The following is a 25,033-nucleotide window of genomic DNA, read 5'->3' on the forward strand; positions in this document are numbered from 1 at the left end:
AGAAAAACTCCCACCTCTCCAGAGAGGAATGAGTCCCTATAGCTTGAACAAGCTCCTGCACTGGATCTGAGCTTCCAGACAGAGATTTTACATAGGCCATGACAAGCTACATCCAAAATTGCATCAACTCCATTGGATCCAACTAACCCTATGAGATGGGTTCTCATATTGAGTCTGCAATAGGCTCTGTAGTTTCCTGGAGCTGTAACCCCACAGCATGCTTCTACCTGCACAAAGCCCAAAACCTACTCTTTGAAAAATCATCTGCCAATAGTTTTCATATTTTTTCTGACAAGCCACACCAACCCAGGAGCTCTCCAGCAGAAACCTGCTGGGAAAACTTATTATATGATCTGTTGCTCCCTACCTGTTCTTCTGGAGCAGAGAATTTGAATTCCTTGCTTCAGCGACATGGGTTTCTGGACAGCAGACCCAAAAGCTTGTTCCCTGGAGACAAAATCAGACATGAGGTGTGACTATGGAAGGCAGTGAACTGTGGGAGGAACCTTTCCCTTCCTGTGATCTACAGTATCCTAAAGCAGAAAGGCGATGTCCCCAGCAGCAAAAACCAAATACACAGTCACAGCATTGACATGCACATCTGCATTCATCCTAATAACTGACAAGTCTTAGAGGTCCAGTTGTTTGAAAGGATTTGATGGGTTATTCTAAGGTAGGAACAAGGGTGAATTTTATTTTCATGCATTTGTCTGTATGAGAGCTCCCAAGAGTCTGAACAAGATGCTCTATTCACAGTTTTGGATGTGTGTAGGGAGGGAGAGATTCTTTTTCTATACAACAGTAATAAAGATGGGGACCAAATGTTGTTCGTCACAACATGCATTCCAGAGAAGAGCAAATACATGTGAGGGTTTGGGAACAGCAGGTTTCCGATCCCATAAAAGTGTCCTGGGAGCATTTAGTGTTTTAGGGCATTTAGTCTAATCCCTTAGCACAGTGAGTGTTTGCTTTCTGTGCACCACATTTTTAATGTAAATATGTTCTCCACAGAAAAGGCAGGGCCCTAAGGATAGGAACCTCTTCAATTAACATGTTGTGTCTGCTATGGAGCTGCCTCTGTTGGTGGCATGGGCAGAGTTGGGCCTTAGTAAAAATGGGAACTTGCAGTGTGATTTTACTGACCAGACATGCCAAGGGCTGGATTGATTCAGTCACCTCAGTAGTTTGGTGACATGCTCACATGGATAAAACCACCCATTGTAGATGACCAGCTTTGGCTAGATGGCCTCAGTCCTGCTGTCCTTTCCTGAAAGAGGCAGGAGAAATCATTTAGCCTCTGGCATGCAGCAGGACACGTTTTTCCTATCTGCAAGAAACATTGCTTTTTCACTCACTATTTGTCTTCATTTTGCCTTTGAAGAAGTGTAATCCCCAAAATGCCTACTGGGCCTGCTGGCCCAGGGTGTTGGACAAACTACCTTTTGGTCATTATGTAAAAGATGGTCATTATGTAAAAGAAACATCAACAATTTCACATTCCTTTGCAAATACAACCCCAGACCATGCTCTGGACAGAAAAACAGATACATTTGTCAGGTTCCAGTGTCCTGAGATCCTGGTGTGAATGTCCTGGCACAGAAACACTTCCCAAGAAATGGAAGGAAAACCTTTCCCAGCTCTAGATACACCGGAAATAGGGAACCAAGGATTTCAGTATCTGATTAGATCTTCTCCACATCATGCATGGATGCACAGAGACACAGAACCTTTTCCCAATTTTCTCCTGCCCCGCACCTCCTCAGTCCATCCACTTGCTCAGGGCTGAGTCTGCCAAATGACAGCTCAAATTCTCTCTCTCCCTGGCCCTACAAAATCATTTATCAGACAAAATTTCTGCACTTCCATCTGTCTGTTGCAGATCACTGGCTGTTGTCCTGTTTGTCACTGGGCTTCCCTGCTGGCCCAACCATTTGAGAAAGAACTGAAGCTTCAGAGGAAAGCAAGGGAAGCAGAAGATGGTTAATATTCCACTGTCTGGGGAGAAAAAACAATGGTTTGAGTTTGTTATGTGAAAAGGGAGATCAAAGCTGTTGTTGACATGGTCAGTGTTGAGGGTAAGACAGGCCTCATCCAGCCATCCAGGGCTGCTGTATCTCGCATGCCTGGCAGTTGAAGTGTCTGCAGGATCTAAGGGAGGATCTGGTTTTACATGTCTGCATGTGTGCATGGGTGGGAGTAAGGTTTGTATATATTATAAAGAGAAGCTGCAGATGGAAACAACCCAGTTTGGTGTCTAAGGCCCAGTTCAAAGTCCATTAAAATCAGCAGGAGTCATTCCATTTACTGTGATGGGTTCTGGCTACATCTCTCTTTGCCCCTCCCAAACATGCCTGTGAGACAAGGGCTTCTCCCTTCTGCATCCTCAATTAAACTCTACGAACAATGGAGCTTGCCATATTCACCCTGTTTTTTTGACAGGGAATTGCTGGAGATGCCCCTTCCTCTGTTGCTCACACCCTGCAGATACTTAGAGGCAACTATTGTGTATTCATCACTCCTTGCTCAAGATCCCATTGCTTGATTTGTTTTTGTAAATTGGCGCCATCAGGGGTTTTGTTCCATCTTTTGTGTTGCTTTTATCTGAACACACTCCAGGCCAGGAGCCCACCTTCTCTCCCCAGGAACCATATTTGAAATCAGAAAGACTCATCAGCTCCTCACCTTCCTTCGTACCCCAGTCTATCACGCTTCTACCAGCTCGGCCTGAACTGCCTATGACCTGTATTCCACTAAAATATCCAGTTCTGAGAAACCTTCACACTGGATTTGCAGACATCAAAAGCTGGTGACACCTTTTGCTCTGATGGCTGAAATTTATGCACAGTGGTGATGTGACTTCTCCTCCTTTAGATTTGTCAGGTTTCTGCTGTGGTCTTGCATATAAAAGAGCCCTTTAAATCTTATCTTTTTCTTTATAAGCATGTTTACAGCCTGTAAAGAAGCCACCTCTCTATCTGCTTTTCAGGAAGTTCACCAGTTTATGTTCCTGAAGATTTTCACTGAGAGACATTTTTCTTCACGCTTTCTGTTTTTAATAGCTTTTAAAAATGTGGACGCTGGATCAGAACCAAGCATCAGTGTATCAGTCATAAAGACATAGTGTTATTTCCACTCATCATTCCCCCATTTATGTAGCCACAGATTGCAACAGCATTGTTTGCCACAACATTGAATTACAAGTTAAAACTGAGCTGTTTCTCCTCTCTGCCCTGCCAACTCTTGCCAGAAACACTGCTGCCTGCCCTCCTCCTCTGTGACAAGAGATACCTAACACTTACAGCTTTAGTGATATAACAGCAATTTAGTTTATTATAGTAAGTAGATTGGTATCATTAATCTGTTATGATGACAAGAGTCACAGTGATTAGTCTACTTTATATTTAAGTTGCTAAATCTTAACGTAAATCAGACACCATTAAAGATTAAAATTTCACTCACCAACAAGCGTAGTTAGTAAGGATCTCTCAACCTCAAGGAGTAACCTTGACTCATCCCAGGCCAAGGGGAGTGGACTGCTGTGCAAGGAGAGCTCATATTAGGCCGTCTCTAACTGCTGTATTTATGAGACAAAGTGACTGGTTCGTAGTCAAGCTTAGAATTTTGCCATATTGTTTTTGACCTTTTGATGTAATTTGTTATTTCTCCATGAAGGGTTTCAATGGATCACCTGTTCTAGGGCTGTATCCCCCTTGAGACCTACTCACATTGAGGCCTACTCACACTGAGGCCTATTGTGGTTCATAATTCTGAACAAGACTTATGTCAAATGCAGGACCTGAGTGCATCCATCACATCTTCCTTATCCTCCCATAAACACCACCCCAGTACCACGGTTCTTTAGTTAAGTCTCATCCAAGTCTTGACCAAGCTGAACAAAACTTCTTGGCTTTTCCATCCTGATAACCCCACAGGTAAAAGTGGAACAAACTCAACAAAGAGTGAAGGGTTGAACCATTGAAGTAGATCAAGATCTGCCATGGGGGATGCCACAGACATGGTAATGTTCTCATGAACGTGCAGGAGATGCGTTCAGGGATAATGTACTCACATGGGTAGAGTTTTCTTTTAATTCCAGGGAGTTATCAGATCTGGAAAAATGCTGAAAGAGTGAGTTGCTCCACTATCAGCATATTGCTACACCATGAAGCGGGAGCTGTATTCCCTCTCTAACATACACAATGTAATAGCACAGCCTCTGTAAATAATTAACTGAGCCTAACCAGACTCTTTTCCCTGCATTAAATCTCTATTATCAGTTCACTCCCCACCCCAAAATTTAATTTTCACTCTCAGATCCCTTTATTATGATAGATAATGTGAAATCCAAATAATTCAGTGGGAATATTAGAAAGAAGTTTCATCCTGTTTGAGAAGTTAAAGTCTGGGGGAGACTGAAATTACAAGAACATTCAGTCCCCATGCTGCAAGTTAAAAGCTGATGACATATATATTCATGCATATATAAGCACGTGTAATCATCTCACTACTGCCACACATTGTGGTCTGGTTTCAGCAGCCAAGGTTTTCCACAGGGCTTTCTGCCACAGCTTTGAATTAGGAGATAAAATTCCATTTCTGATCACTGTAACTCCATGTCCAAAACACTGCACTGAGCCAGAGCTAGTAAGCACAAACACAGTCGTGCTTTTTGCTTAATAATCCCATAGCCTTCTCCAGAAATAGGCCACCTTTTCTCTAGTAGATTTCACTCATCTGGGAACAGATGGATAACAAAATGCCAAAGTACACTCCTCCACACTACACCCCAGCATCTCCCAGAGCTCCCATCTCTTTATCCTTCTGCCCACAGCCCATACTACTTCCCAGGCACAGCTTTGTTGCCCAGTGTGCTATTTTTCTTTGGTACCTTTTTGTGTGACCAACCTGAGAAGAGCTAGCAGGACAGACAGTGGCTGGAGCAGAACAGCTATGTAGTGGGGAATGTAGACGAAGGAGGCTAAGCCAACTGTGGGTGTAGTCTGACCAACAGAAGGAAAACAGGCACTACGCTACAGATTTCCATTACTTGAACCACCATAGAAAGTTGCCTACTTTATGAAATCAAACCATCCTAAGGTAAGCATTTATTCTGGATAATCATGAAACCTAAAATAGAACACGATAGAGTGTCTGGTAAGGCAAGTAGAACAACCACCAGGAGAAAAACTCTTGCCAGGAGCAGTTTGCTTGTAGCAAAAGGTCACTGATTCCTCTCTGAAACTGAGACTACTTCAGGGCTGCCTGTAGGCCACCAGTAGCCCTGTGAGCTGAGAGACTCCTCTTACCATAGACAAAATAGAATATAAGGGAGGCAAAAAGAGTCAAGCTAACTCTCTAATCACAGTGAACCTCTCAGGAACTCACCTCAAATCCTTTCCACAGCTTGGAAGAGTGGTTACCCAAACACAGGGGACTTATCCCGAAACAGTGGACGTAGACTCTAATGATGTCTTGAGAGGTCCTGTTGCCTGTAGTGTGTGAGCACTTCATGCACTCTCCTCTGGTACCAGTGTGGACAGAGCAATCAAAGAAGGTAACACAGAACCAACCAAGATCGAACCTATGTAGCTTTAAATCAGATTAAATCAATAAGGAAAAAAAAAAGAAGTGTAAGTACTGTCTTTATTCTGTAAAATTATAAAAGAGCTAATCTGAAAACAAATTCCGCATGCAGAAGAAGCTCCAGCAAATGAGTTGGTGCAAACCACTGCTGGAGCTTGTTGCAAGCTTTGCACAGGTCAGTTCTAGAGAGAGGCAGAAAAGGAACTTCTCCAAGATATCAGGACAGGATGAAAAGAATTTGTGGAGGGGCAAGCTAAGAACTCAATCTTTCCACAGCATAAATTGGTTTGCGTTGGAACAGTTTTATTTTCATGTCCATCATCCCCAGATTTTTTTTCCTGTTTCCTACAACATTGCATTCACAAATGGTGGTTGCTTCCTGGCAGCTTTCAGAGACGGTCCACCTACACAGCAGAAGTACATGCCACATGTCAGGGGAAACAGTCTCCACAGCTCTTTCCTCCCTGACCATTGAAGCCTCCCCATTTCCACCCCAAGCACTGCCTATTCCTCCCCTGAATGAGTGTGAAGCAGCAGCAAGGTCACCTCGGATGTCTAGAAATTCAAAGGGCTGAGGGTTTGTGCTTTCTTTCTTTCTGAGGAATAAAGACATTTTTAAAAAAAAAAAATTACACATTTGAAGTTTAAAAACTAAAAAGCTTTTAAATTGTTCTCTTTAATGTAAAGATTTTTCCATTCAGACCTTACATAGCTTCCTGAAGAAGTCAGAGCAGTGTGACAGTACTGCAGGTGTTAATTGTTACCTTCTCTCTTTGACGCTCTCATGAAATTTGAGCTGAATGACTATTTTTCAGCCAAAGCTGATGCAAGGGTGGGAAGTCTCAAAGGCATTACAAGCTGAGACATTTGTTAGGTAAGTCCAGCCTCTGAGGCCTTACACCATTTAGCCAAAGCAACAGAGAAACCTTTCTCTCATCCACTGAGGGAGAGCCTGAAACCTGAACTTGTCTTTTGCCAGCACGAGAGCATCTACCTGAAAAAGAGACCTTGAAGTGTTACAGTTGCACAGAGATGTCCCTATCTATCTCACAGATGGACACAGAAGACTAGTGACCTGAAACTCAGCCTGGAGGAAGGCAGGCAAACTTATCCCAAGTCAACAATTCCCAGAGCTTCTTTTTAAACTAGATTTTTTCCCCACTCTGGAAATAGTACTTTTCCAAAAGCTTTGGCCTGCTGTGCCAGACTAAACACCCGTGAAGAAAATTCCTGTAGGTTAACAATTCCAGGTAGTTTTGCAGTGAAATTACCTAACTGTCTACAGCTATGGACACCCAGCAGGTCAGACAGGCTGCGAGCGATCTTCCGATCAGTGCTGGGTGCCCAGCTCCCTGTTCAGATATGCTCACTCCCATTGCTTTCTTTTGCTCATATTTTTCCAGGTCTGGCATACTCTGCTGGACATTTCTATCTCCAATACAAATAATGTGTGCAGACACTTCATTAGTTCCTCAACTTGCTTTGTTCTTCCTACACCATCGTTTCCTCTATGTGGGTCATCACACCACACAGATTTCCTCTCTTTAGTCAAATCAAGACAAATTAAGAGCCTTTTTTAATTTCAGTGGTGCATAGTTTGCACTGATCTATTTCAATTTCTGGGATTAAAAATAAAAAATAAAAAATAAATACAAAAAAATGTTGTTTCTTTTGCGTTGACTTTGCAAAACACTTGCTAATTCATTGTTTGGACAAAAGAAAAAAAATATATATATATATAAGCACATAGCAAAGACCTTCAGCCCTCTTACCATCACCTGGTAGCATCATCATCTCAGAGTAAGGCCATAACCATATGCAAGTTTTTGTGGTTTTGTTTGTTTGTGGTTTTGCTTGTGTGTTGTTGTTTTTTTCCCACTCTGCTTTCACAGCAGACGTTGTTATCCTTTATTTCCACATTATTTTTCCTGCCTGCTGTATCATGGGTGGGACTGCCTGGAGATGTGGAAGTCTTTTACCTGTGTCAGGGAAGGGGTACCCAGACCCCAAAGGCCTGCAGTGTTCATGAGGAATGACTTGTCCCTCACTCTGTAGGATCATGGGCACCACTACAACTAACAGTGTCCTGTCCCCACAATAGCTATAAGCTAATGATCTATACCTCATAAGAATGCCAATAGCTCTATACAGGTTTCACCTGAACCTCCGACAAGTGGGTAACTGGTTTAAATTCAGATTGATCCTCATGCATTCTAGCTAGGACCAGAAAATTCAGGGTGTTTGCCAAGTTTATTACATGTCCATATATCAGATTGCTTCACAAGCCCAGTTCTGTTCTTGACCTCAGTTATGTCATACTACGGGGAATCCCAGCAGTTATCTGTGTAAGATGGGAAAAGAGAAAGAAAAAAAATAAATAAATAATAAAAAAAACTTTACCAACTTTAAACATGGACCCTTTCAGATTCGCATCTCTTCCTCTGTTTTTCCTTCACTCTTTTTACCCATTTTTATTTCTCTGTGATTCTTCCTCCTAAACTGTGTTTGCCAGTTCAACCAAAAATATGAGACAGCCCCCCCCAAAAAAGACAGTTACCAGAATTCATTAACCCAGCCAGATCGACACACTGCGTTTCAGATCCAGTGCAGTTTACAACTTTGTTACCTCACTGGAAGGAGTCCATGCTGTAGCAGGGACAACAGGTGTCCATTGGGCACGTTGTCCTCTGGTGGCACTGCGAGGAAAGAGATGGGCCATAACTGATTTTAAAGAGGAAAGGAGAGAGACAAGCCAGGTGATGGCTCAGCCTGATCTTGGGACAGGGCAGGTAGAAAGCAGACGCTGATAAGCCAAAAGGGAGCTTACATGAGACAAATGTTGACCAACAGGCATTGCCCATGCAGCAGGTCAGGTGGCTCCTTGCTTTCACCTTCCCATAGTTCATGGTGACAGGGCTCATCTGGCAAATTCTGGACAGTGGGCAGGCCTTGATGGACAAAGGGATTGCCATCCCCCTGTAATGAGGAGGAGGGCAGCACCAAGTCATTAACCACAAGGTAATTCCCTTCCCTTTCCTTGGTTTCTACAGCAAGAACTGCCAAGCAGCCAACAGGTGTGGGGACAGCAAAGCCACCCCAGAAGCAGCACCTATGAAAAATGAAATGTTTGTATGGCTTTCCCCAGTCTAGAGTATGAAGCCTGTGGGGAAAGACTGGCTTGCCTGGGATCTATCAGGTACGTCTCCATTTCAGACTTCATTTAAACAACCTTCAGCCTCTGCCATACATATGGATGAAGGATAAGAAACCATTTGAACAGTGCTGCTGTGCTCTCACCATTACACCAAAAGAAATAAACTGTAGCAGGGGCCAGCTGGGAATTTTCCTCATGGTTGAGTTTTTGCTGGATAGCTTCCCATCTCCCCTCCTGTCAGACAGTCAGGAGCTCTCATGCCTCGAGTACAGCAGCAGAGCAGTGAGCTTCCTTCCCAAGCTGGCATGCAGCTTCTGTTTGCAAAGTGACTGCCAATGTACACACTGGAGCAGGCTCGGTCAGGGTTTCTTGGGGATGGATATGTCAAAGCTGCACAGCGGGTCCTCCAGGGTGCAGGTTTTAATACCAAACATGTGGGAGCCAATAAGAAATTATTCTATTGTTCCTTTGGGCTTTAAATCAAACCATTTAAATGGGAGAAACCATTGATATGTCTGTCAGACAGCCTGGTCACAGCTTAGGTGTTGTTCTAGCAGGTTTTCCATGCCCTGGGATCCAAAGGCAAACTAACACCAAACAGCAGTGGCCAGTTGGCCATTAGTCCTAAGGTTCCCTGTGCCAAGTGCAGCTTTTACCAGGATGTGCTGCCTCACCAAAACCATTCCCTACCCAGAAAACATCCTCTGTGCTCCTCTCCTACAGCAGGTAGGACACAGCCAGTTAGTTTGTGGTCCTCCGGGATTTTTCTGCAGTGACAACAGGCGCACTGAAATGCCACAGTGCCTCCTCTCCAGCACTACCAGCCCTGGCTGCTCTTTACACTCCTTGGGCCAGATACAGCTTCAGGAAGACTTTTTGTTGTGTGGCACAGCAGGGCACTGGGATCATCTGGCCTCTAGACAACAATAATCCAAACAAGTCCTCCACAGCAGGAATGTGCAGACTGCAAACATAGGGGGGTAACAAATCACAAATACAAGGTGCAAGGACCTTTCAGATCTCACCCAATCCATCCTGCTGCCCAGGACAGCTCTAGCCCAGGGCAAGGGCTGCATCATGCAGCAGGGAAAGCCAGTCCTCTGCAGACAGAGTCTCACCTTGAGCCTCGAAGGATCAGATGTTTGGTGAAGAGCAGGGAGGGTTTCACTGCTGAGGTTTCCCACCACTGCATAACTGAGCTAAGCACCTTTCCTGGCTCTACCAGAAGCTTCCTGCAAGTCCATAGAGAAAGACCACAGAACTCACGGATGTTTCCACTCACACTTTTGTTCTGATTTGCTGTTTCTCCCTCCCACCTTACTGCATGCTTTTCCCATTTGGGACTAACTTATTCAGAGGAAAATTGGTCTCACTCCACTTCCAAATACATTGAGTGTTCCAGTTGGGCCTCTTCTTTGCTAAGCCCAGGGCACTATGAAAATGGAAATTCATGCAATTATTCTGGATAAAAGCCTAGGTCCCCCAACACCCAGAAATCTGGCAACACAAGAAAACCAGGGAGAACAGCCTCCTCACCTTGAATTTCATTTTCGTCTCAGAAATGGTCTTATGCCACAGGAGGTACGTAATGAAACCAAACTTCTGACTGCAGCCTGTCTAGGATTACAATTCATTCCTTGCTCATCTTAAACTCAGACTGGATAAAACCCTGTCCCCAGACAGGCTGGGGTCCTCAGATCAACATGTTCCTGCCCTTTAACTACATGTGGGACTGCAGGTACAGATAGAGATGGGTGGATGTAGCGGGTGATTTTAATTTCATAGCCTTTCATTTAAGATGATTATTGAAGTGCCTGGGGGGTTCTCTGAATGACATGACTGCACTAGTCCCACTGGATTACATTGGACTCACCCGCTTCCCATCTCTCACGGAGGGAGGGTGTGAAACTGCAGCTACTTGGTGTGCATTTTTAGAGATGAAACCAACTGCAGCAAGGAGCAGCCACAACCTACAGCAATAAAAGACCTAGCAAGTGCAAGGAGGTGGAAACAAGGTGCTCAGGGGACAGCTAGTCATACTCCCATGTATCTGCAAAATCAAAGGCTGGATAGGAGAAACTGTCACTGGCAGCTTAGGTTAGGCACCAGGGGAATTTTCTAACAGTGAGAATGGTAAAGTACTGATCACCTATGTTCTCCCAAGCCACCCAGCGTGGCTTGGGAAAACAGGTGAGGCAAATAATTATTAGGGAACTATTGAAGTTGATGGGATCCTGCTGTAGGGCTGGGAGATGGATTAGAAACTCTCTCTCAAGATCCTTTCTAAATTGGCTCCTGTACTTTAGTGGTTTCATGGTGTGCGTGAAGGGCCTGTCCTCTGTAGCATGCCCACGTTTACAGAAGTGGAGGGTGAGAAACGAATAGTTCACAGTGATACTCTAGAGGGAGATGAGACAGAGGCCAGAGAAATCTGGGAGGCAGAGTTAGCATTCCAGACCTGAAAATAACATTGACAGGAAGGTGAGGAAGAGGGAACACATAGAAAAGATATGTTCAGCAAAAGAAAGATCTCAGTCTAGGCTAGAGCATTGACAAAACTCATTGGGGAACTTGTCACACAGAAAATGCCAGCGGTTTCCAGAGCCCAGGCATAAAAATTTGTCTTCAAAGCATGAAGTTAATGAACCTGGTTTACATCACAGCCGAAGAACCCAGTCAAAAAGCTCTGGAATAATAAAGAAAAGTGGCAAATGTGGAGTGGAAAATAGACTTGCATAGGAAGCTGGGGCTGGACGAGAGCAATGCAGCTGCCAGGCCTCCTTGCTCACCTTCACTGCGGCTCCAAGGGATGGCAGTGCAGAGACAGGGGCTGTCCTCCCAGCAGCTGGGAAGCAAACACACTGCACTGTGCAATGGGGGATAAAACCAAGAAGCAGAGCAGAGACCTTTGCGATGCAGCTTCTCTGCTGGAGAACAGTACCGAGTCTCAGCCCTCACTGTGCCCACTTGTGGCAGTTTCGGGGTTCAGGACTGCATGTGGCTGCAGAGCCCTGTGCCCACAGTGGCTCCAACATCACCAGTCGGAGAGAACAGGTCTAACAGCATCCCAAAAGCCCAGACACAGTTTCTGTGGGAGAGATAGAGCAGAAGTGTCTCCCATACCTCCTTTTACCCGAGATGCTAGAGAACAGAACCACAACATGTTGGGACAGTTCAACAGTGAAGTCATCTGTAGCCCATTTAAAAAAAAAAAAAAAAAAAAAAAAAAAAAGTGTGTGGGGGGGTGAAGAATCAAACCTACCCATTTTCTGAGCCAATGGCTTTTTCTCCAGCCCAATGGGAGAGATTGGCAAAACCTGCCAAGCTGGTTCACCAGGCAAGGTCGTGCAAGAGAGACACCCTAACCACACTGTACAGGGATTAGTGTACCAGGGATCAGCGTGCCTGTCTCAAACGACAAGGGCAGGAGTAATCCCACTGTTTGATTGCTGGAGACAGGTTGAAAAAGCTTTTAACAATTGTTTGTCTCTGCTCAAATTAGTAAAGCAGCCAGGTGGTGGGAGGTCAGGGTCAATCTAATTCCCACTCACGATTAGGATCTTCCCAGCAGCCCAAGAAGCAGCCCCTCGTTTGCGTTTGCCCCCCAGAATTTCACCACCCCAGGGCAGACCAAAGAGGTGGGGATTTATTGTCTCTTCCCAACTGTTGCTGAGTTGGAATCAGTGCTTGAAAGTGGAGCAAGGGATTGGGGACTGGTGGCAACCAGATAGTTCACAGGAGCCAAGCCATCCCTGCCTGTATGGGATCAGCAACCAGACCACATGCTATCTCCTGCCAGCCATTCAAAAGGAGCCTTTTTCCCTAGAAAAGAGCCCAGCTGCAGACACAGGCTTGCAGCCCCATGGGGATAGCCCACATGCAGCCACATCACATCTGGGTGCTTGCGGTCCCAAGGGCTTGTCAGCGAGGAGGTTAGTGTGTGCCTGGAGAGAGCAGCCGTAACAGGGTGCTGATTGATGCACATTGATATCCCAAGAGGACTCCTCTGAGCACAGCCCTTTACTCTCCTTGAAAGTGATGCTGTTGTTACTAATGGGGTAGCAGCAATGGTGTAGGAGGGAACCACGCTCCAAAACAGAGCTCAGGCAGAGCCCCACAGGGGGCTGCAATACCAGTGGGGTCCCCAAGGGCAAGGGGATCTCTGACAGCTCAGAGCCACCACTAGCTGTGAGGATGCTGCACTGATCTCTGTCCTGGCACCATCCCAGCCTTGGGCTCCCTCCTGCCTCCAGACCTGCCTGGAAATGTCCTTTCTCCTAGATCATCCCCTTAAGAGGAGCATTCCAGACAGCAAAGGATTTGGTAATCAAGGAAGAGATGCTGGAATCTGGAATTAATATGAACATGTGACTTTAATAAAACCTCTATTTAAATATGTTCTTCTGTGGCTAAAAAAAAAATAAAAATAAAAAATAAAAAAAAGATATTTGACATTATCACACATGTGCAACAACACCATAGTGAAAATAATCAAATGACTGAATGTAATCAAATCATTTTTTTCCAGAGATCTAGATGTTTAAAGGAGTACAGGAGACGTTCTATTTTACCTTTGATCCAACACCACTTATGGTAACAATGGCATTAACACTGATGGATTTTGGTATCATGGCCAGCAATTACCTTTTCAATTGAAATAATTGCTGGGGAATCCAGCTGCTTTTCAGGCATCCTGGAAAGAAGATAGATTTGCATGCACGTTAGCATGTTGAATGAGTCGTCTGCTCCTGCAAGCAACATCATCTTCAAGCAATCCAGACAAGAGCAACTACTTAATCATGTCCACTGGTGATGATGTAAGAAGTAAAACCCCATTAGCCATTCATATTTCACCCTTCCCTTCAGCGTCAGCACATGACTTAGTATTTGCCAACAGCAAAATCTCTTGTTTGCTTAGAGAGTTCCGGGCTGTTGGCTGAGGCAGACCAGTCTGATGGTCTTAACTGGTCCACCAAGATAAAGCTAATGCTGCTCTAAAATTAGAACCCTCAAAATGGAATAGAAATCCAGAATTTTAGGGATCACTTCTAAGTGAGCACTCAAGTAAGTTGTGTCCACTCTGCCCCTTGGGAAACTGGCTTGTCCGTGAGTCTCATGTAATCTGACTTCACATTCATGAAAGGCTCTGGCTTTTCTAAACAGCCTCCTTGTCTGCTGCTTTCATTAAAAGGAGCCCCCCACTCCATACAGCTGGAGCCTGGGTCTGGAGATGAAGGTCCAAAGTCCCGTGAAGCACAAGAAGCTGCCTTTTGCGTCATGCTGGAATTTGTGGAGGAAGCAATGAACAGAAAGAGAATTTATAAACTTCCTCTAAAAGCTTAAGTTTGTGGGCAAAAACAAGAAGCTAGCCAAAATCAACCTGGAAAGGAGGCATCTATGGATCACAGGTACTGAGCTGATCAAAGATTTATTCAGCCCTTGACTCATCCACTCCTTCCCCTCAGCTATCCGTTTCTCCCATCTGGACTTCTCTGGCACACAAAGCCTCCTTAGAGCAGACTACGAGATACTTGTAAATAGGAGATGTGTAATGGTAAAGGGATTTGGGTTTGCTCTTGACTGCCTTTATTATTAAAAGTGTGACTTTATCACTTTCCCACACCTCTCTTCCCACTCAGTCAATTACGAACCGAGTCCCACCGGCAGGAAACAAGATCTTATCATGAAAAGTAGTAGTCAGAGCTGAGTAAGACCTGCCTTAGAAATGGGCAAATGCAGCCAGATCAGAAATCCGAAAAATAAATGTGTTACCAATCAGCCAAAGACAAAAGTCTCGGCTGTGGCTACAGACCTTCCCCAAGGTAGGAAGTATTTGCATGTAGGTTTTTCTTTGAACCATCACCCCGATGGAGCTGCTCTGTTTGTACCGGAGGTCTTTGAAGTCTGAAGATCCAGACAACCTCATTTCCCACCTGTTCTTAAACTGAAGTGATCTGGAACCGAGTGAACCCTGATTACAGGCTTTGGCATCATCTCTCTGAGACGTGTGACCTCACTCTGTCAGTGTCATTCCTTTCCATTGCAGGATTTTTCCTATGTGTGCAATGCACGTGTCATTTCTAATAAGCCCAGGTGTTGTGCACTTATCAGTGCCAGCTTCTGCCTCCTTTTTCCAGTCCCTTATCACGAAGCATGGCACATTGCATAAGGAAAAGCCCAGAAAGCCATGCCCTGCAGCACCAGGAGACATGCTCCCAGCTTTCCAAGTGATGTTCATCTTTCCCATCACTTCCCATCCAACATTATTCATTGTATGATAAGCATCATCCAGACGAGTGTGTCATACTAAGAAGAGCAGGTTTAATCAAAACCTTAATTGGTTCAGGCAGATTTTCTAGTCAACAGTGACTTTCAAAAAACAAAAGCTGTTGCTTTTAAGAGCTGAAGAAAACATATTTTGTTTTTCCATTTTCTTACACATTTATGAGAAAACATGTCCATTGTCTGAGGTATGGTGGGCCCCCAGGCAATTGTTTGACCAAGCTGTAATACTGTGGGATGTTCAAATACTACATCAAACATCAGAAAAATATCTTGAAACAGCAAACAGCGAAAGAGGGAGAGATACAAGCAAACCTCCACAGCACCCAGCGTGGATGTGCCTCCAGTAGCTCAGCATGAGCTGGTACAGCTCGGAGCACAGCACTGTGCAGAGATGTCGTGTTTGGGTCATGCAAGCAGGTTGGGTGTGGAGGTTCCATCCTGACCTCCAGGATCCACAGCAAGCAAAGGGAGCTGTCCTGCACTGCGTGGAGATGCTCGCACAGCAGCCTCCCACCTCGTTAGACCAGGGGTCAGGGAGTCGGGGACCAGAAGCAGCTGCTGGTGGCCAATGTCCAGAGCTGTGCAAGAAGCACAGCAAATGGCTTTACCATTGCTTTCCATCAGCTGGGCAGATTGGAAAGGAGCAGGCAGAAGTGATGAGCAGGAAAAGATGAGTAAACTTGCTAGGAATAATTGAAGACTCCCATGGATGCAGTGCTCCTACGGGGTCCTACCTATTCAGCACAAAAGGACATGAACTGGGGTTTCTCGCTTCCTAACAGCCTGGTTGTGAGGCTAACAATCAAGGAGCAAGGAGTTCTCTCCAGAATAATATATGGTAATAAATACATTTTCACACGTAAGCCCTCACTCTGCTATAGAAACCAAAAAGATACTAGTTTCAGCAAGTCAGGAGACGAGGCTGCAATTTATCCTGGGGTCCTTTCCAACACATTTGTTTATATGAAATTAAAGATTTACAGCAAACATATGTTCCAATAAAAAGTTTCTTAACATATCAGTGACATAGATGCAAACAAAATCCCTCTAAACATGGTCTTTAATCGGTCTGCTCCACAACTTCAAACCTGGGATATTATAAATATACCTGATATGGGCGATGTACTGATAAGTGGATGGGGTTTGTTTGTCTTTTAGGCCTCAAGGAATCATCTGATAAACCACAAGATTTTAATGAGCCTGCCCCAAAGACTTTGGGTTTTATGGAAACAGATTAAAAGAATATTACTTTACAACTTAATCATGCAGTATAATAAGTAAATAAAAAATAATGGCATACAGATAAGACATGGGAAATTCCTGTTCTGGTGGTATGGAATGTATGGAAATGATAATTAGGTGACTACAGAATGAAAATAAAAACAAATGTGAAAGCAGAAGGGCAGATATGTAAAATGGGGATTCTAAGATTATTAATAGACTAGGACAGTTCCCTATTAGGACAAATGTCCTCTCTAGTGTAACTTTTTTCAAGAAATTTTTTGGCATCTTTATATATGAACACACTCTGTGTTCATGCAAAGATGAGCTTCACCAGGGCAGCCACATGGCGCCTCAAGGGATGATGGAGATAAACAGGTTTCTGCACAACCCAGCAATGGGGTCTGGATTTTCAAAGCAGTACACAAACCCTGTCCATTTTGTGGCTGAAGATCAGGAGAAGTGTTGTGTTTGGGGGCAGCACAGTGATGGAGATGGCATGGGAACTTGAACATGGCCATGGAGATAGGGCTCAAATGCAGGTATCTGCTATGTGCACCCTTTGAATTGCCATGCTAAGCTGCTCTTATGGGGTTGTTGTAGTTCATGTGTCAGGTTTGACAGCCACTTGTGGGTTTTTCAGATACCACAGGGCATTTCAAATGGCACCTAAATGCGTGAGACTTAGCCTACAAGAAGAATCCCTGTGACTCCTGTGCATTGTGTTATCCCCAGCAGCTCTGCAATGTTCTCTGTATCAGGTGATCCAAAGTTATTAAACCCCTGGATTCACAAGATGCTATGATAGTGTTTTACCTTATAACAATCCCTACAGAAATATAATTGCAGCAAGATCCAGTTATGCCAGCACTGTATACGTGTGTAGGAAGGGGCAAGACCAGGCCCTAAATGCTTTAATGAAGAAACCTGAACACAAAAAGCTAAGTGACTTGCTCATAGTCTCACAGACAAGAGAAGTAACCTGCCAAAAGCAATCCTGCCAAGGCACTGCTGCCTTTGCTTACAATGTTCAATCCCAGTGACACCCACTTTGCAGTGACAATTCCTCTCAGCAGGGTTAGAGACACCAAGACAGCTCTCCTGCTCTGCAAGCAGGCAAGGTGAAGGAAGACACACAGCATAATGCTAGGGCTGATCCAGCTACACCAATCTAAACACATCTGTAGTTACACTACCTGTTGCTTTTGAATTCCACATGGGTTTGCACCCATCAAGACCTGCTATTTATGAGCGAGGTGGAAACTAGCTGCAGAAATACAGGTCTTGACCTGCTTTTTGTCTGTGCCAAAGAACAGATGTTCCCTCCCATACTGTCCTGTCAGAGCTGAGATTTTCTTGTGGATGGAGATGGGTAGGCAGCAATCCAGTCCTCTCTGTACACATCAAAGAGCTGCGGCAAGGGGTTCAAGAGGGCTCTGAATACCAGAACATAAAGGCTGTAGCCACGTGAAGCAAAGCTCTGGCACAGCAGAAGTTGACACTGTTGTCAGAAATGTATTCCAAGGATTACCTCTGACCTGGCAAGCTTTGTCCGGATTAGACCCAGCACGGTGTGTCTGCACTATTTTGTCTCTAGGTCAGATCAGATGTCTCCTGACCTCACCAAGCCCATAGTATCACACCAGGGCAGCCAAAACGAGATCACTACTTCTCTCTGCAATGCAGAGGGCACTACGGTAAGGCCATGTGGCAAGCTGGCAGGGACAGAGAGGACAAGGTTTAGCTAAGGTTTTACTAATTCTGTTTTCAATGTGGTGTGTGCTGTGTCAGGTATGTATTAAAACATACCTACTGCCTAAAACCTACCTCACGCATCCTGACTAATTGAACTGAAATTTATTCAGAACTCAAACCTGGTTTCATTCAAATCCATGTTGTCTCAGGATCCAGCAGCACACATACCCAGTGCTGAGGGCCGTGGAAGCACACTGCCCGTCCCATCATTCTCTGGCTCTTCTGGTGGCTGCATCTCCAACATAGACCAGACAATTCAGTGGTCCTCCTGCAAGGTAGGTGAAAATATTAATTTCTTGCCACACAGGGCTGAACTGAAGTCATTCTACACTTGGAAACTCAAGTAAGTCAGAGAACTCTTATGACATCCCCATTCCAGGAATGAACTAGTGATTCTGATTTCATAGACCTTCCTATGCCTCAGGCTGTCCAGGTTTTGGCTTTCTATGCATTCAGAGCTAAGAACTTGATGCTTAAGCTTGCCACCAGTAACACAATGTGCATATATAACATTGGCTCCCCTCCTGAGCTGGGCTGACATCCACAGCAAGAGAAAGGAGGCCCGGCCCTCTCTTTTTGCTCCCCATGATGGTACCATAATGTCATGGCCAAAGGAAACTTTCTTCCTCTTACAGACTCAAAAGGAATAAGCCACAGCCCTCTGCAGACAGAAGAACTGATTTCCATGAGGGAGGATGAGGAACAGTTAAAAAAAAAAAAAAAAAAAAAAAAAATCAAAGCTGGGATTAAAACTCAGTAATCTTGGACAACAGGCCAGTGCCTACTGATCCAAAGCACCTTTGGCCCCAGGGGAAATAGCTGCCTACTCGTGCGTGGTCTCTGCCAAGGCTGCAGCTGGCAAGAGTACACTTTGCCATGAGCATCTTGCTGGCAAAGCTCCCCATTTTCCACTGCCTAGAAGGCCATGTCTCTCTTCATTTCATGGATACCTTCCCCCACCAGTGGGCTGCTCCTGCCATTTGAGAGCCCCCACCCACACTAACCCCTGCAGAGTCTGCTTCCACTTCCACTAGAGAAGGGAGCTGATTCTCTTATGCAATATTTAACAAGCCCTCAAAGCCAGAGATGTTTTTCTACATGCTTCAGCCTACAGCACAAGTGCAAGACTCAACTAGCCCCAAACTTTCACAAGGCATCTCCAAATGAATCATTACTACCAAGTTATATGATTACTTAACATACTGTACGCATAACTGGATGAAACCAGCTCTCTCCCCTCTCTTCTTTCTCCTTCGTCCAATATCCCCAATTATCCTCATCTATTGAAGCCAAGCTCTTTTCAATACCTCGAGCTTGCCAGGGAGAGCTGTCCCAGCTTGCTAGCTGAATTATAACACACCCTCCAAATAAGACTCTGGCTCAGAAATCGCTTAAGTGAGAATATCCCTTAAGTGAATAACAAGGAGAGCATGGTTGGATGAGTAATTGATTCAGTTTGGATTGAAATGGAAAAATCTAGTCGGGTCCCACTCTTGGTTTTCTCCTCCCGTACTTGCATAGACAAAACACCTGCAGCAGGTTTGTTCCCGGGGCTCAGAGATGAGTTGAAGTCTCTGGGTTGTCTTTCCTTCAGGGGGTGATGGTCTCAGGGTCACCAAGCAGCTGTCCTCTTAGAGAAGACCAGAGAGCCATGGGACAGAAGCACAGGGCTGCACGGGTGGGCAGGAGGTAGTCCTTCTGCCTGGGGGGACTTGACTGTAATCTGTAAGGCTGTGAAAAACCACAAGGCAGCCAAGCAATGGGCTGAGCGTCATCCATTTTCCCTTAAAATTCACAGGTTATCGTGTTCACAGGGACAGCTGCTGCCCTGGGACAGGGACTGTCTGAGCAGTCACAGCCTGGGCATGATTTTGGGGAAGAAGGCAGAGGGTGCTGTCAATTGGAGAAAGGCACAACCAGCAGGGAGTCAGGTTCCTCATGGGGGAGAAAATAGGAGAAGGTCAGCACTGCAAGATGGGTGAGGAGATGTCCAATTTTCCACTCGGTAGGGGAATTGTAGTGGTACAAGTCTTCATGCCAAAGGGAAGGGAAGGTGAGGTGCATCCATCCGTGCCTCCATGCAGCACCGAGGGCATCTAAAAGGAAAGAGGACCTGGTATGGGATGGCTGTCACAGACTTCTTGCCCTGCCTTGACCTACCCAGGGCTGTAGGATGTCTGATAAATCTTTCACTAAATGCACGTGCAACACTTGGCACAGAGGAACCCAGCGAGGCTGCCAATTTATTAAGAAAAATAATAAACACGGTAGATATGATCTCAAAGAACATGGAGCAGGGAGAACAAACCTCTGCCAAGGCAGGGAGCTTTCCTTCTGCACTGCCAGGGAGATCTCCAGCAAATCCAGCCACTTCAGTTTGCTTTAAGTGTGAGGAATGTATAGGAATGAATATGCAATATGACAGGAAGAGTCATCTTAGCCATGTCTAAGATGGGGTAGGACTTCTTGTCCCTGAGCAATAATATCCTGGCAATATTTCTGCTTCTCCTCTGCAGATATTTGAATACCTTATGCTGTACAGTAAGCAAATGGTGTCAGCTCTGTAATGCAGAAAGCCTGCACTAGCAGCCACATTACAAGAGGGTTGTATACTGACATTATTGATGCTTTCCCATGAGGGCTGGCAAGTTGAAAAAAACTTCTTTCTCTAGAAGAACAGCAAGCACATGGAAATGAAAGTGCACTATCCACGTAACACATACAGCAAGGTCTGGAGAGAACACAGGGATCTCCTCTGTGATGTTTGCATGTGTTGGCCTTTGCAAACAGATTTGTGGCAGCCCTCACGGCACCATACATGGTGTAATCCTTCCTGACACCACCCTTCTAGAACCACAGCCCAAGGTTTCTTTCTTTCCATACTTTCAGGTCAGCACAGCTTAGAGAGGGGAATCAGTTCAGGGCTTTCTGTGGCAGGGGAGGAGGGCTGGTCCCCAAGCACTGATTCTCAGTGGATTTCCATCTCTGCTTTTTTTTTTTTTTTCTTTTTTCTTTTTTCTGGGCACACCTGATTCCCAACGCTCATCTGTCCTGGAGGCATTCACTTCAGTGGTGCCAATCTATTAAATGTAGATTGAATTAGGTAGAAGGCAATTATCTGTGCTGGAACTTTCCCAGGGCATCAGAGCTAACATCCTCAGCAATATCTGGTGAGATCTTTACAGACTGCAAGCAACACAGGTATAATGCAAAATGATGGTTCTTCCCACACTGTTCCTTTTGGGACACTGTATTGAGATGTAAATCAGAGGGAAGAGTTAAATCACACTCCTCTTCACAAAGCCATTAGGATTTTCTTTGAGATCTCTTTGAGTGGAGGTCTGCTGCTATGACTTTTTATTCCCAAGTAGCTGGAAAAAAGGGTCCTTCAATACAAGCCTTAAGTGGGATGCAAACTGAGCACCCAGATTAGCACACTGCTGAGTTTTGAGGGGGGTCCATCATCAGTGCAGATATTCATGGTGGATACTCCTGGCTGCCCCCCACCTTACCATAACACCTTATGGTCAATGCCAGGCTGAATATGAGCCCATGATGTGTTCTCATCTCAGACTGGGCAAACCACATACTGGTTTATGTTAGGACAGTCGTGCCAGCAGATTGAGGAGTTACTGCCTCTATTATTGGACCCCAGATTAGGTGGGATATCAAGAAACAGAAGATGGAGCAGAGAAGGGCTGCCAAGAGCAGGAGACAAACCACTTGTCCCAAAAGCAGAGACTGAGGGAGCTGGGGTTATTTATTCTGGTGAGGAGGCTGAAGGGGGGATAGCAGCCAACGAAACTTGTTGAAGGGCAACGACAAGGATGCTGCAGTCCAGGTCTTCTCAACAGGGGCAGCTGATATAACAAGTGACAAGAAACTGGAGTTTGGAAGGTTTGGGGTGGACATGAAGAAAGCTTTTTTGCTAGGAGGGAGGACCCGTCCTGGAACAGGTCACCAGGGAGCTTTTCAAGACAGGAAAACAATTTCAGAGCCAGCCTACTGAGGGCTGGGGACAGCCCAGCTAGTCAGAGAAGGAGGCTGGAGGAGAGATCTTCAGAAACCTCTTCTGACCAAAGTTTCTCTGGTTAGTCCTCCCATCAGCTTTGCCACCAGCAGGGCAGGGAACTGCTTTAGTTGAAAAATAAGCCAGAAAATAAGGATTTGTTTCAGACAGATCCAGGCCACCATCTGTCTCAGATAAGTTTATATCTTGAACCTAACACACCTCTGTAACATCCTAACTGAAGCTGTCTCACGTCCATGAGTACAGAATGTGAATGAAGGACTGTAGACCTCAAAATGTAGGTTAGGGACCAGTCAACATCTGTCAAATCATCGTTGACTTACTGCTGTGTCTGTCGCAACCCAGAGCTTGCAATGAGCCACATTTGCTGGTACATGTGGGAGAACAAGAGTACTGCCTCAACATACAGCAATGATTCAGCTTCACTAATTTCCCAGGGAAAAGATTGCCTCCTAATCAAGTCAGTAATGAAAGAGGTCATTGGCAGGGAGAAGGAGCAAGATATGCATCTGAACGGAACTTCACACTGGGTTTGGGTATAAAAGGAAAATGAATATTGAGATCTCCATTTGCTCCCATGAAGGACAATTTAATGTTGTGGTTTGCATAAGAAAAGCACAACAGGGTAGGTAGAGGAATAGGTGCTGGGCTTGCTAGTGAGAATTTAGGCAAGCCTTACGATGATTTGTACAAAGTGTGGTGTTCTCTTATTCATCTCTTCCTCCAGCTTATTCAACTCTTCTGTTTGTTTGGCTTTTATAGACAAATTCTTTATTTACCTTTCTTTATCTTGGCTAACACTGCAGTTCTTGTTGATTTAATTGCCACTTCAAAAAGGCCATGCCAATGGGTGTGATAATGCTCTCACCTGCCCGTGCTATCACAATAGTCTTGGAAACTAGGGTGTTATAAGCCATACTTCACTCACCTGCATGTACCACATTGGGTGCAGGTAATGGAGAGGGCACATGAAAGAGACCAGTGAAGCTCTTTGCAAAGCAGCAGGACAGTGGGGAGAGCCTCTAAGGGCCCCAGGAAGGATGTACTATATGAGTCTTACAAAGCCTGCAATGGCTCTGGTTCCATTTAGAACAGCATCAAGATACAAATTGTGGGTTTCTGGTCTCACACCCTTCCTCACTGTAAGCCAATAGATCTTTTTCTTTTTTTTTTTTTTTCTTTTTTTTTTCTTTTTTTTCTTTTTTTTTTTTTTTCCCTTCTCTTAACTAAGAGCATTGCCTGAGCCAGGAATAGTGGATCATTTATAGGTGTAGGAGTCCACAGCCAGGCAGCTACAAATGATGCCTTGACAGATCGGATGGGTTTGGACAACACAGCTCACCACAACTCATTAAGCTATAATACTTTGATTATTACTGTTCACATGTCTGTATCACAGGGTTCACCAAAAGGGAAAGGAGAATCAGGAAATTTGAATTCTTGTCAACCCTGAGTCTGTCACAAGACCAAAAGCATAAGCCAACAGAAACAAATGCTGCACTATACAGGATTAGTAACTGCTCCAGAAATACTTTTCCAAACTAGATTCTCAATGAAAAAGTATCTGAGTACAGCTGGAAGAGCAAAAGCCAGCAGTAAATGAGTGGTGCCATACAAGTTCATCAAAGCTTTTGCATGGCAGCACCCATTCAAGACCTTCAAGGGTCTTGACACCTATCCTGCCTGAGCACAGAGCTGGAAGGGTTTACGAGACACTGAGGTGGTGGGGAGCTATTTCAGGCAACAAGACGTTTACCTTCAGCTAGTCAAACCCCACCTGAGAACCCATCAGTGGTCACCATAAAGGAGTTGGCTCCCAACACCAGGTAGCCTCTGCCATCACCTGCTTGTTTTCAAACACATGCCTTCATCTTTTATCCTGTGCTCTCTATTCCTGGGATTATTTTTTCAAAAGATCCCCTGAAAACCTCACCTTCTTTGCCCCTCACATGCTTGCACCCCTCTGTGTTAAAGCCACTGCTTGTCAGGCTGATCCTCTGGGTCTGGCTCCCTTCTTCTGCCCCACGGCTCTTCACCCAGCTGTTGGTTCTTGTCTGACATTAACTGTAGTGAAATGGGTATGTGTTCCAAGGAACCATGAGGCACAGGGGAGCCCACATCCATGATTAGGTCTCTTGTTCTGTATTATGAAAACAGAAAGGAGGAGGGGAAGAAATGCACAAGTGCTACTGGTCAATGTCTAAGTGCTACTGGAGTGATACTCCAGGGAAAATAGTCAGGAGGAATCTCAAAGCTTCCCTGGTTTTGGAGCCAACATCTAATGGTACAGCCAATATTTTTGCTCAAATCACTTTTCAGCCAAATGTGGACTTCTTAAGAAATTGGAAACTTCTGCAAAAAGCTTAAATATGCCCACATCTCTGAAGCTCAGTGCAGAGGGAGCCAGGTGATATCACTCAGGGACAGTCCTTCTATTTGCCAAGTCTGGCCCATGTAGCCTTCTAGCAAGCCATGCTGGGAGGACAAGTTCTGCCTTGGGTGCAGACAAGGCTGGAAGGGGCAATAAAAGTCCTCTCATAGCTGTCCAGGCTCTGAGTGTCACATTCATTTTCCACTGGTTACTGAAACTATAGGAGCTGATAGATAAAAGATGCTTAAGGGCCAGAGTCAGAGCTGCTCCAAGGGGAAACATAGAATCATAGAATCATAGAATCATAGAATATCCTGAGTTGGAAGGGACCCTTAAGGATCATCAAGTCCAACTCTTGACACCGCACAGGTCTACCCAAAAGTTCAGACCATGTGACTAAGTGCACAGTCCAATCTCTTCTTAAATTCAGACAGGCTCGGTGCAGTGACCACTTCCCTGGGGAGCCTGTTCCAGTGTGCAACCACCCTCTCTGTGAAGAACCCCCTCCTGACGTCCAGCCTAAATTTCCCCTGCCTCAGCTTAACCCCGTTCCCGCGGGTCCTGTCACTAGTGTTAATGGAGAAAAGGTCTCCTGCCTCTTGACAACCCCTTATGAGGAAGTTGTAGACTGCGA

General features: G+C 45.1%; 1 protein-coding gene across 1 annotated transcript in view; it reads right to left on the minus strand.

Moving 5' to 3' along the window:
- AQP7 (aquaporin 7) overlaps positions 1-25,033 on the minus strand; it is a 55,009-nt gene that overhangs the window by 25,157 nt on the left and 4,819 nt on the right. The gene's annotated exons all lie outside the window — the stretch shown is intronic.

Source organism: Oxyura jamaicensis, chromosome Z (genome assembly GCF_011077185.1).
Source record: "Oxyura jamaicensis isolate SHBP4307 breed ruddy duck chromosome Z, BPBGC_Ojam_1.0, whole genome shotgun sequence".
NCBI classification, from domain to species: Eukaryota; Metazoa; Chordata; class Aves; order Anseriformes; family Anatidae; genus Oxyura; species Oxyura jamaicensis.